The sequence below is a fragment of the Pinus tabuliformis genome, chromosome 6 (assembly GCF_031772625.1).
Source record: "Pinus tabuliformis cultivar Carrire ecotype Pingquan chromosome 6, CPIR1, whole genome shotgun sequence".
NCBI classification, from domain to species: domain Eukaryota; kingdom Viridiplantae; phylum Streptophyta; class Pinopsida; order Pinales; family Pinaceae; genus Pinus; species Pinus tabuliformis.
In genome coordinates, this window is record NC_142292.1 from 623754058 (window position 1) to 623767449 (window position 13392).

The following is a 13392-nucleotide window of genomic DNA, read 5'->3' on the forward strand; positions in this document are numbered from 1 at the left end:
TTTATTGCTTGGAGAAGTGAAATCTTTACACATATATTTTACAATTCTCCCAGGAGTTCAGTCTCTTCTGGGGTAGACTGGAGTGGTTGGGTTAATCTCTCAGGAAAGGGTGGATTCACTTTAAGAATGCTCTCTTCACTTTCTTCCTTAACCTTCCTAGGTGGAGTGGAGGTTCGTTATCCAGGAAAATTCTCCCAGATCTCAAGTTAATCTCTTGGATTTCTACAACATAAGTTGGATATGATGTCTCTCCATTGTATACTTACTGAGCTTATCTGTTGTTCGAGTTTGGATTTGGCTGGGAAGGCACCCGCGGCTGCTTGGGAGAAGTAGAGTGTAATAGTTGTGGTTGGGTAGGTGGTGGAGGAAATAAAGCTGGAGCATTACTGTGTTGGGGTTTGCACCCCTAGGGAGGTGCATTTCACTAAGGTTGTGGAAGAGCATATGGTTGAAATGACTAGCTAGCTAGCTGGGAGTGATACTAAGATGCAAAGGATCAAGGAGGGGGTGTAGACCAAGAAGTATGGGTAGGAGGTCCCCAAGAAGGTATGGTCATGGTCTAGTTCTGGTTGTAATATTCATGGGATGACCTTTGCATGCCCTGTTGGTATGGTCTAGGCCCATGAGGTCTCCTTTGGTTTATGTAGCAGAGCTTCTCAATGACCCCTTCAGCTCCTTGATATATAGCTTTGAGTCTAGGAAAAGAAGGGTACTTGTCTGTGGAGTAGTCTTCTTCACAGACTGAGAAAATTTCAATAGAATTCAGTGGATGTTCATTACTCAAATGCCTCCTCGTGCATCTAGGACAAAAAATGGCCAAGGCTCTCTCTACTTCCTCCTACTTTCCCTTAATGTGCATAGTGTCCATTTGCAAGGCAAGGTTTTGTAGCAGCTCACTTTTGAAATCTTCCAGCATGTTTCCAATTTCACCCTTGATGGATGAGTTGGAGGAGGATGTACTAACCATAGCTCTACTACCCCTACCATTTTTCCTATCTGCCCTAGAATGGTTTCTAAAGACAGTCTTAATATCCTCATAGGGTAGTTGGTAGATATATCCAATTTCTAACAAGTGTAGGGTATCGAGAAGATCTTTGCTTACTCCACTAAGTAGGACCAACTTTAGTGAATTAGGGTCAAGTGTGCACCTGGCCTTTTGTAACTAAGTTGGAATTTCTTCATAATCCTCTAGGGATTTGTCATTTCCTATGGTCATCCTAAAAATTTCCTCTTTAGTATCCTTTGACCGATAGTAGTCTCGATACTTGTTGTTAAAATATTGTTGCATCTGAGCCCAAGTTTTGATATTATCCCCAGGTAAACCCATGAACCAATGTAATGATGCATCCTTGAGGGTAGATGGAAATAGTTTTAACTTCTGTTCATCATTTGTATAGTCATAGGTTCGCATATAACAACAAACTCAAATAGGAAAGTGCCAGGGTCTTCTGTGTTCAAGCCATGGAAATGAGGTAGGGAATAGGGGCTTATATTTTTCATCTTAGTGTACCCATTGGTTCCCCTGATTAGGAAGGCACCCTAAACTCTCTCTATATTCCCTCTATCATTTCTATTTTCAGCCATTGGTTCAGTAGGAATGGGTTCTTCTTCTTCTTCTTCCCCTGTAGGTTCTTCAAATATGTGAGGTTTCTCACCTAAGGGTTCCTCCAGTTCATAGCCACCGAAGAAGAGAGAAGGTTGTTTTTTTGATAAATTTCCCTAAGTTATCCCTATTCCTATGAGGCATGAAAGGAAATGTTATTAGGTTGGTTTTGTGTTTTTTTCAAACTTGGAAAGTACTTTGCATAATTTAAGTTTCCAATTAAATGAAAAATACTGACTTAGTGAAAAACTACTTATTGAATTGAAATCTTGCTTACAAAATGGAAAGGAAAGAAAAAAATGTAGAATGAAAAAGGAAGCAACTAAATTACTTTTGCAGATATAAACTAATGGCAGAATATTAGAGAAAAGAAAATAGAAGAAAGAAGCAGTATTGACATATTAATTAGACACCTCCCTGGAAAGGGCACTAAAAAAGTGATGAGCAGTAGTATTGCAGAAAGAATGCTACAACTCCTAGGCTACTAGCTTTACTTTGTCAAGCTGGGGTTCATACAAACATGGAGGTGTCAGTGTTGTATACACAAATAAAAGTGATGGTTCTTCCTTTTTCAGGGTTCAGATGATGAGAGACCACTTGGGTTTTCAAGCCAAACTTATATGGAGTCAGAAGAATCTTGGTTTCTTGATGGAAGAAAGGGAAATTTTCTCTAAGGGAGAGCTACACTACTGCAATAATGGAAAAGACAGAAATTCAATGCTAAATCACTCCATTTCCTACTTAACCACCAAAAAACTATGCTTTGTAATAATTCTAAATTAACATGAAACAAATTCTAGTCTCTAAGCATGGAAGTAAGAAGCATCAAACATCACTAATGTGCAAGTAAAGGGATTGAAATAAATTTGTTTTTTTCCTTTTGTCTTTTCATGCAAAATCAAGTATGCAAACTAATTTCTTTTGGTGATGTGGTAGGTGAAATAAGGATGTTGGAGGATGAATGGAAGGGTTAGGAGATGGTTAGATGGTGTGGGAGACCCTTGGGAGGCTTTTAGTGACTTCCTAGGGGTTTTCCCTCAATTTGACCTCAAAACAAGCCATTTTAGGAAAACATACTGGATGTACTAGAAACCTAGAAGATTCCCTGTAAACCTATATGATATAGTCAAGATAAAAATGGAAAGTGTTGGAGGTGATGGAAGGCTTAGGGAAGGTAGTAGATGGGTGGAATGAATTGGGGAAAGGTCTAGGATCACTCAGAAGTCAACAAAAAGGATAGAGGATGGTTGGATTCGCTCAATGTTCTTGGAATAAATTCTATGAAAAATGATGAAAACTAGTGAAGGAAATGGTGAAAACAAAGAATGGCTATGCTAGATGGAGTGAAAGGTGGTTTCTAGCTATTAAGTCTTTGTCTCCTCCTGAAGCACCTGCTCTGCATAAAACATGTATAATTCCCAAAAATATTTGTAAATAAGAAGCATTCTCATAAGCTAGAAAAGCACAATTAATGAACTAACTGCCTACATGATGCATGAGGAAAGTTGTTGAAAGGAATGAAAGCATGGATTATATCTACTACAAGAGTGAAGATATAAGAGATGGAAATGATATCCTACTTTGCAAAACTGATCAAATGCAAACTCTAAAGCTTATGCAAGAAATAGAAAATTATGTTTTTGGGGCTACACAAGGGTCCCTTCCTGAAATCATGATCCCAAAGGGAAGAAATGAGGCCAATACACCCACTAACAACCTTTTGGTACTCCTTTTATCCCTGCTATCCTGCTACCTATGTAAGGTACAAATGGAAGAAAACTAATAAACAACCAATCCAATCTACACTACTTGCAATGAAAACACATCTAAAAGGAAATTAACAATGAAGCTATGAGTCTAATATAAACATACAAATCCAAGAAAAAGGAGCTTTGGCTGCTAGGGTTAGGCACTAACTCAGGAGCTTCATCCCTCTAAGTTAACTTAGTGCTCGCTCAAAACAAAACTCATTCTTATTACCAAAACAAAAAATTACATCAATAAATCTTTCACAAGTTTGGAGCCGAAAATAACTTAGAGTTTTACAACAAAAATTTGAGTCCTAATGAGGCTTTATGCCTCTCTACTTATACAACTAAATTCCTCAATGAATTCCTTAAAATCAGGGAGGCTCGACTCCCAAACTTGAGATAAACTAGCTCTTTCTCTCTCACTTGCTCGACTACCTTCTAATCCTCATGGCTTGGCTGCTTGCACTCCAAGATGGTGTGATGGATGGAGTAATATCTGAATGGGGGGGAAGTAAATGAGGAGGATTTACCTCCTAAAATTCCTCTCCCTTGTCCCATTTGAGTTTTAACCTTAGCATTTTCCAAAATTCCTTGATTTTTGCCTTCAATCATGTATTCAATGCATATTACTCCACTAGGCATAATATCCAACTCTAACTCATCAAATAAACAAAATATAATAAAAAACATTTAATAAGTTGTGAGAAAAGTTTGTTTGACTAGCCTAGGAGGTGAATTAAAGCCCATATAATTACCCAATGATGGGGCTCATCAGTTTCACACCCTTTTAGGTACAAATTAACTTCGATATCCCCCTATTCAAATGACAAATAAATGTAAAATCTTTAGATAAATCTTTGAATATGGTATTGGGTTATTATGTGGTTGAGAAGTTTTCCAATAATGAGGAAATCAGATTCGCATTCCTAAAATCTCTACCCATATCAAATATTGGTGGGAATATTACTAGGAGAGACTCAATGAAGATGAGTTTGTGGTATACAAGGTAGAACCTGCCTGGTCCATTTTTCTGGGTGCCATCAAGGAGGAATTCTACCCTATAGATACTATGAATACCAATTCAGGAGGTGGACCAAACTAAAGAAGGAAAGGGACCAGGCAGTACTAGATCTCACAAACATATTTCATACCTTATGCACCAAACTGGGTATCAAACACTGTGAGCGAAATTTGGTGTGCAAATATTGTGGATGTATGCAAAGATACATAAAGATAAAAATGTAGTTCCTAGACATCTCCTCACTTGGTGGAACAAACTGATACACATTCAACATAGAGAAAGAATGTAAATAGAAGAATTGATACTTTGGATATGAAAATCTTTCACAACAGGAGTAGGGTAAGGGAAAAATCATGGGTGGATTGTGCCCCAAGGAAAAGAAAACTAATATACAAATAAATAATGGTTATGGAAATTCAAAGGTAAACACTATGAAGTAGTGTTGGCTCCATAAAAGTCCCCCACACAACATTGCTACATGTCACTTGAAATAGTCATTACTAGTAGAGCTTAAAGAGAAAAAAATCTAGCTACAATTTTGATTCAGAATAGGATAAAGGAAAGTTGATCAGTGCCACTATTGCCACCAAAAAGGTATAGAAAATTCATCCTAAATACTAAGAGGAAAGTGAGCATCTCTTCCACTCATAAATGTGGGTGAAGAGTACTCCACTACATTTCATTGTTGACAATAAGAGGCAAAGAAACCTCATCTCAACAGAGGTTGTTAAGTAGTTGGGCCTGTTAGTGTCAGTCTTTCCAGCCTTCCTCCAGTGATCAAACATGCTCTTACAAAGTGATTTTGAAGTGTCAAGGTCAAATTTTGTCATTTCAGTGAGTCTTCAAGCAAAATTTGGTCACTGGGCATTATGTCTAGGGTTTGCCCAAATGTCAGTCCATGTCATCATTCAGCTGAGACTATCATCATTAAGAGGGTTATCATTATCATGTCAGTGTCTAATGAGTCATTTCACACCTTGTTCATGCTTCAGTTGTGCCTAGGCAAGGTCATTTCCCTCTCCTAGGGTTTTGAAGCCAATTTTTCTTGGATGGTCAAATCACCGGCAAAACTTGTTTCCTGATGTTCATACACCTTCCCCTGTCCTTAAAGTACCTTATCAAACACTTCCCATCCCTTAGATCCACCAAATTCCTCATTTTTGCACAAACTCTAGTTTCTAGCTACAACCTGGCAATTTTCTAGGTTTGGCCTGTGTTTTGCCCTTTTCGACCCCTTCCCCTCACTCAATCTCTGAGATTCCACTTTCCCCTGCTTCCTAACATCCCTCCCCACTCCCAAAAATTTCCCCAAGAATTTAGAAGCCCCCTATCCCCTTCATTTCGCTCCATTTCGACAAAATCCCTTGTTTCACACATCGGGACAAGTTTAACTCAAATGATGTTTCAGAGCAATAAAAGATGAATTTTGGAAAACTGAGAGAGGTTTTTGTCCATAACATGCTAAAGACGAAAAACCTCCTTCACTTTTTTCACAGGTGTTATGGTTTTAGAGAAATTCCAAAATTACAGTCGCCGGATGCAAGGCGGTTGGCCAAGGCACAAAAAAGGAGAAAGAGGCCCGACCCACTCCGCATCTTCGCCGAGGCTTCTCTCACTCATCATGATACTCATTAGCATCCTCCTAGCAGCAAACCCAAGAATTTTTGAGAGTTTTGAAGCATTTTGGGCATTTTTGGGAATTTTACAGGTTTTGGCCATTTCACTGGTCTCACCCCGCGCGCGACCATACATGGGGGCAACTCAGAACAAGGAAAACTTTGCATTTTTGTAATTTTCATGCAAAAATACATTTGACTATGGATGGGTTTCATATTTTATGGAGATTTGGGCTTCCAAAAGCTCAAAATACATGCAAATTTTGACTTTCTGCCCCTATTTTGAGTTGCAGAAAGCTGTCTTGGGATAAATGACTTTGAGGGGTCAAATCAACTCCAAATTAAGAAATTCCAGTGGGGTTGGAAAGTAGACTCGTAGACCTTTCCAACGAGTTATCTTTCACCTGATTTGGACACCGGGAAGGCCCTCAAACAGAGCTGTGAATGTGCGCGACCAGTCAGAGTGATGTGCGCGACCAGTCAGGGAAATTTGCCTGTTTTGACCAGTTCGGCCAGCAAAACACTGTTTTCATCTTGGTTGACTTTTGAGGCATGTAAATGATGGATTTTTGTGTAATTTTCATGGCATTTAGATGCTTTTACTCTCCTTCATCACTTCTAGAAGATTCTTTGATGTAAATGGTAAATATTTAATGCATGGATAGGTTCCCTAAGTTTTAGAGGCAAGTTGTTTTGACTGCCTATTATCTAGTGCTCAGTTTAGAATTAGTTGAAACAGCTCCTAGGAAGCTGAGCTCAACCCCTAGAGGTGGGGAAAGGAGTTAGATCATCTATATTATGCCTTCTCTTGCTCATTTTCATGGTTGGACTCTTGAGGGAGAAGCTCCTATTGTATATTTTACTTGTATCTCTGCAATTTGAGGAAAAGGAAGACCAGGGTTTTTGCAGACATCATTGGGATTCTTGTGGACTCTTGTGTTGATGGTGTGTTCTCTTATTGTAATTGTAAGTGTGTTTATGTGTTCCATACCTTTCTTTACTGCTGCTAATTAAACAAATGAAGTGATAAAGTTTGAATTCATGCATGTCATGCTCAGCTTTCAAATTTGTTTAATGTTTATGCTTTCCACTGTCTAAAGAGGATTCAAAGTCATTGTTTGCCCTCTTTAGCTTCTCTTCTTTCCTCCTTGATCATCCATCTCAGCTAAAGGCATCAGCACAAACTCCTACCTTGCCCCAAAGACCCACCTGCAAAAAACTGACCTCAATCCCCGCACCCTGAATTGCACTCCCTTCAATTGCCACCAAAAACCCAAAAAAATTTAAATCAACCTTCCTAATCAGTTTACTAGCCTAATATCAGTGTTAAATTGTTGGTCATCTCACCCCATTGAAAATTTGCCGAGATAGACCGGAGAGAGCCTTCTCATACCCCGTAGGGCTAGCTACGAGGTGAAATGGTTTGATGTTGCCTTGAAAGTTTACCTTCCTCAGCCTAGGGTGAAATCTCAAGCGCTAACAGGGCCTACCAACAACACCACACCCACATCCATACACCAGCAGATGGTTCCACCAAGGATGAGATATCTACATCAACCAATAATTTCACATACCCTATAACATTAGGCTTTTGACGAATGAGGTATTATACGATGTTTCACCCTTGAAGTTTCTGATGTGCTTTTAAAACAACCTTATATGTGGAAGCATTATGTTGTTTATGAGCCTTGACCCCATATTGTCATTGTTACTTTGTGAGACCTACAGGATACCAAAAGTAGTTATGACTACTACAATGTCATTGATCTTTGAAAAATAATGCAAGAAGGTAGTCTCATACATGCAAGTTTGTCCTTTCCAAGATTTAGCTAGAAGGTAAGAAATAGGTCACTACAACCACAACAACTTCAGTACCAGTTCTCTCTACAAAACACAAGCAGTTGGACAAAGGGCCTAAATATATATTCACCTCACCTACAAAGTCACCCCTACTCTTCCAAGTCACACATCCACTTACAATGGATGAAATAATTCCACATGTTCATTGTCATTACAACAAAGCTCTTTAAAAATATATTATTTCTTTTGTTAAATGTTTAGGATTCCATCTAGCAATCCCCAAGGATGTCACCTTTCAAACTGCATCATCACCAACAAGGTCCCCACATCATGCAACCAATTTCGACACTTCCAAAAAGGGGTTCATGATACCCTACCAATAGCTAATTCTAATTAATAATAATTATATTCTAAACATCATGTTCAATGTAATTTTTAGTGTACAACTAATGGAATTACCAACACCAGATGAAGGGTACTCAATAGAAGAACATACAACTTTATTGAGTGGTTAAGGTAAGGAAGCTTCTTCACTAGGGAAAATGATTCACTAGGAACCAATTTAACAAAAAAATTCCTCATGTGATGAGGTAACTTTACACAATGGGGATCATTGCATCCTAAGGGGGAAGGATTAATCTAGGTTGAAAATAATTATCGTAGCTAAAATTTATTTCCTATCAATCGTTATTAAAACCGAGAATCATGCACGATAATAAATAAAATAAATCCTAATATTAAAGTGAGAATCTAATCTCATGAAAATTTCAATATTTTCATCATAATTATGATAGTCACCATGGTATTCACACATGGATGATGTAAACCATGGGATTTTCCCATGGTATTATAATTTATTATATTTACCCATGGTGTCATAATTTATTATATTTCCCCATGGTATTCATCAATGGATTTTGTAAAGCATGGTATTTGAAATGTAACAAGAGGCATGACTCTTGGTGAAAGACAACTATAAAAATTATAAATACGAACCATCATTGTGGATTAAATCATCATTTTTCTCATAATGTAGTCTCATGGTATATTACCCATTTCAATAAATATTTGAGTTCCTCTTATGTTGTTTTTCTTCAATATTTCTCTTACTGTTAGGTCCCTATAATGCTAGTGTATTCCCTTATTATTATTGTCATTGTAACCCTTCATTGTTATTGTTATGCCCATGTTGGCCCCATATTGTTATTATTGTGCCCCATAGAAGCCAGTTATTATTATTATTGTACCCTTACGTTATTATTGTTATGTTGGATCTGATTATATTATGACCCCATAGACTCCTATATATATAGAAAGGAGGATTTGTCATTTGAATCATCCAAGAATTTTTCATTTGTGTAATTAAAAAGAGGTTGCCCCATTGAAGAGGATGACGTGGAAGTTGTTTATCTATCTTTTCTTCTATTTTGTGAGTTGGTTGCATAACATTTGGTATCATAGCTTTGGATTCTAGAGTTTTGTTCCTTCAAACAGGCCATCGTGGCATTTTTCTATAATGTTTTTTTAGAAAGTATCAGAAGCAGAAATTAAAACCCCTTTGAACCAAAATTGTGATGAACCTTGGGTCTGCATTTCAGATCTTTTCTCTCTATATTTTTGGAGATAGGATCCAAGGGAGTTAGGGTTTTTATAGGCTCCTGAATTATATCTCAAACATGTAACCTTGGGAAAATAATCATAAATTCCTCTCTAAGCATCAGAATGAAATTTCATAAAATGTTACAGAAGAGGATGGACTGTAGTTTTCTTTGTATAGTTTATAGGCCTTAAGGTTGAAAGATTGATACGTGGCAATTCTTAGAAGTTCTCTCTATTGAACGAGTCTATAATCAAGTCATCATGGGAGATTCGGAATAACACTTTCTTGGAGAATCCAATATTGACCATACTTGTGGGGTTATAAAGAGGACTCGGAGGGATACCAAAAAATGAAATTCAAAACCTTAGAGATCTGAAATTACATAGATACAATGGATTCAATATCTAGCTCCTACAAAGTGAAAAAAGGTGTGTAGCCTTTTTAAAAATTTACATAAGTTTGGTTTGAAAACTTAATTTGAAGTAATTCAAAGGGAATATTGAAGCATAACTATCATTAATTTATGACCCAAAGAAAGAAAATGGAAACACATAGTAAGAAACCTGAAATCTTTACCATGACTCATTAAGAAGATGAAGAAATTCAACATGATATATCAAAATTACGAGACCAAGTGCAACAAATTTCACTCTCACAAAAAGTAATAGAAGCTAAGATGGATGTTTTAAAGAAAGGAATGGAAGATAAGATGAATGGTGTGGAGGCTAAGATGAATGCTATGGAAAATAAGATGGACGGTTTAGAAGTAAACATTGAATATTTGAGGAAAGACATGGAAGCATTGAAAGGAGGTTTGGTAAAGTTGCTTCAAGAAATTCTTCCTAATGTTGAAAAGATAGTAGAGGAAAATCATCATGAGGACAAAAGAAATGTTAATCATGCTTCCATAGGTTCTAATGTTGGATTGTAGACCCACCATGTTCCAAATATTGATATAAGGAAGTTTGATGGCAAGGATCCCTTAACATGAATACTACAGATGGAGCAATATTTTGATCTCCATAATGTGCAAAACATACAAAAGGTACTCATTGCAAATTTATATTTATAAGCCAATTAGGTTGTATGGTATCGATGACTTTTCTTTGATCTATAAATTGTCACTTGGTTAATTTTTATGGAGGAAATGATAACACATTATGAGGATACGAAAAACAATACCTTCTTGAGCCAATAGATAAATCTCAAACAAAAGGGTTCAATTGTGGAGCACATTGAGGAATTCCAAAAATGAATATAAGGGTAAAATATATTCTAGAGGAGAATAGAATTAATGTGCTCATAGGCACTTTAAAGGATAACATCCAACATGAGGTTCACCTTTGGGAACCTGATTCATTGGAGAATGCATTCTGGTTAGAAAGAAAAATTGAAAGCAAAATTATGGAAAAAATAATTTCTACCACTCACAACTAAAATATGGAAGTGTTGTTGCCCCTATCCTTCCACAACCTAAAAGGTTCACACCACAACAACTGGAAGAAAAAGGAACAAAAGGGCTTTGTTATAGTTATGATAACAAATACACTAAAGATCATAAGTGTGCTAAGAGTAAATTATTTTACATATATTGTGAAGAGGAGGAAGAAAAGGAACAATAAATGTTAAAAGAAGACAATATACACCATGAACCAACCCTAGAGAAAGAAGAAATGAATCTTAACATACCTTGTAATGCATTGGCAAGAATTACCACTCAAACTCTCAAGATAGAAGGACATGTCAAGAAGAAAAAGGTAATAGTCTTGATTGATTTGGGTAGTACCCATAATTTTATTCATTGTAAGATATCTGAGGAGTTAAATTGATTCCTATATCCAACACAAGACTCTCAAATGATGATTACAAATAGAGGAACCATAAATTGCTCTGGAAAGTGCCATAATGTCAATCTATCCATGGGAGAATATGTATTGAATAATTCAATTTTTTCCATTACAATGGGTGGTGTTGATGTTGTACTAGAATTCCAATGGCTACAATCTTTGGGTACGACAACTTTTAATTTTCAAGAAATTTTCTTGATTTTTTTTTGCGAAGGAGAGGAAGTTGAATTAAGGTTGTTTGATAAATTTCCTTAAGTTATACCTATTCCTACGAGGCAAGAAAGGAAATGTTTTTGGGTTTGTTTTGTTTTGCTTTTTCAAGCTTGGAAAGTACTTTACAAAATTGAAATTGCTAATTAAATGAAAACTATTGACTAAGTCAAAAAGTGGTGAACGTGGCATGTGAATTAAGGATGTTGGAGGATGCTGGAAGGGTTAGGAGATGGTTGGATGATGTGGGAGACCCTTGGGAGGATTTTGGTGACTTCGTAGAGGTTTTCCCTCAATTCGGCCTCAAAACAAGCCATTTCAGGAAAACCTATAGGATGTACAAGAAACCTACAGGATTCCCTATAAACCTACAAGATACAACCGAAATCAAAATGGAAGGTGTTGGAGGTGATGGAAGGCTTAGTGAAGGTGGTATATGGGTGGAATGAAGTGAGGAAAGTTCTAGTATCACTCGAATGTCAACAACAAAGATAGAGGATGGTTGGATTCGCTCAATGTATTTGGAAGAATTTCTATGAAAAATGATGAAAAATAATGAAGGCAATGGTGAGAACAAGGAATGACTATGATGGATGGAGTGGAAGGTAGTTGTTAGTTATCAAGTACTTATCTCCTCCTAAATCACCTTCTCTGCATAAAACATGTATAATTCCCAAAAATCTATGTAAACAAGAAGCATTCTCATAAGCTAGAAAAGCACAATTAATGAACTAACTACCTACATGATGCATGAGGAAAGTTGCTGAAAGGAATAAAATTATGGATGAGATCTAATGCAATAGTGAATATAGAAGAGATGGAAATGATATCCTACTTTGCAAAACTGATCAAATGCTAACTTAAATATAGAAAACTCTAAAGCTTTTGCAAGAAATAGAAATCTATGTTTTTGGGGTTGCACAAGGGTCCCTTCCTCAAATCATGATCCCAAAGGGAGGAAATGAGACCAAGAAATCCACTGAAAACCTTGTGGTACTCCTTTTATCCCTACTAACCTGCTACTGAGGCAAGGCACAGATGGAAGAAAAATAATAAGCAACCAAAACAATCTACACTACTTGCAATGAAAACACATCTAAAAGAAAATTAACAATGAAGCTATATGTTACTAATTTAAAGATACAGATACAAGTAAAAGGAGACTTAGCTCCTAGGGTTGGGCCCTAACCCAAGAGCTTCAGTCCTATGAGTTAAGTCAGTGATAACTGAAAACAAAATCATTATTGTTACCAAAACAAAAAATTACATCAATAAAACTTTCACAAGTGTGGAGCTCAAAACTAGCTTAGATTTTTACATCAAAAATTTGAATCCTAGTGAGGCTATAAACCTCTTTACTTATACAACTAAATTCCACAACGGATTCCTTAAAATTAGGGAGGCTCGGCTCCCGAACTCAAGAAAACCTAGCTCTTTGTCTCTCACTTGCTCGACTACTGTCTAATCCTCACGGCTTGGCTTCTTGCACTCCGAACTGGTGTGATGGATGGAGGAATATTTGAATGGAGGAGAAGTAAATGAGGAGGATTTACCTTCTAAAATCCCTCTCACTTGTCCCATTTGATTTTTAACCTTAGTATTTTCAAAAATTCCTTGACTTTCTCCTTCAATCCTGCATTCAATGCATATTAGTCCATTAGGAATAATATCCAACTCTAACTCATCACATAAACAAAATATAATCAAAAACATGTAATAAGTTGTGAGAAAAGTTGGTTTGACTAAGCTAGGAGGTAAATTAAGGCCCATATAATTACCCAATGATGAGGCTCATCAGTTTGACACCCTTTTAGGTGCAAATTAACTTCGATATCCCCCTATTCAAGGGACAAATAGAAGTAAAATCTTTAGATAAATGGTTGAATATTGTATTCGGTTATTATGTGGTTGAGAATTTTTCCAACCATGAGAAAATCAGCTTCA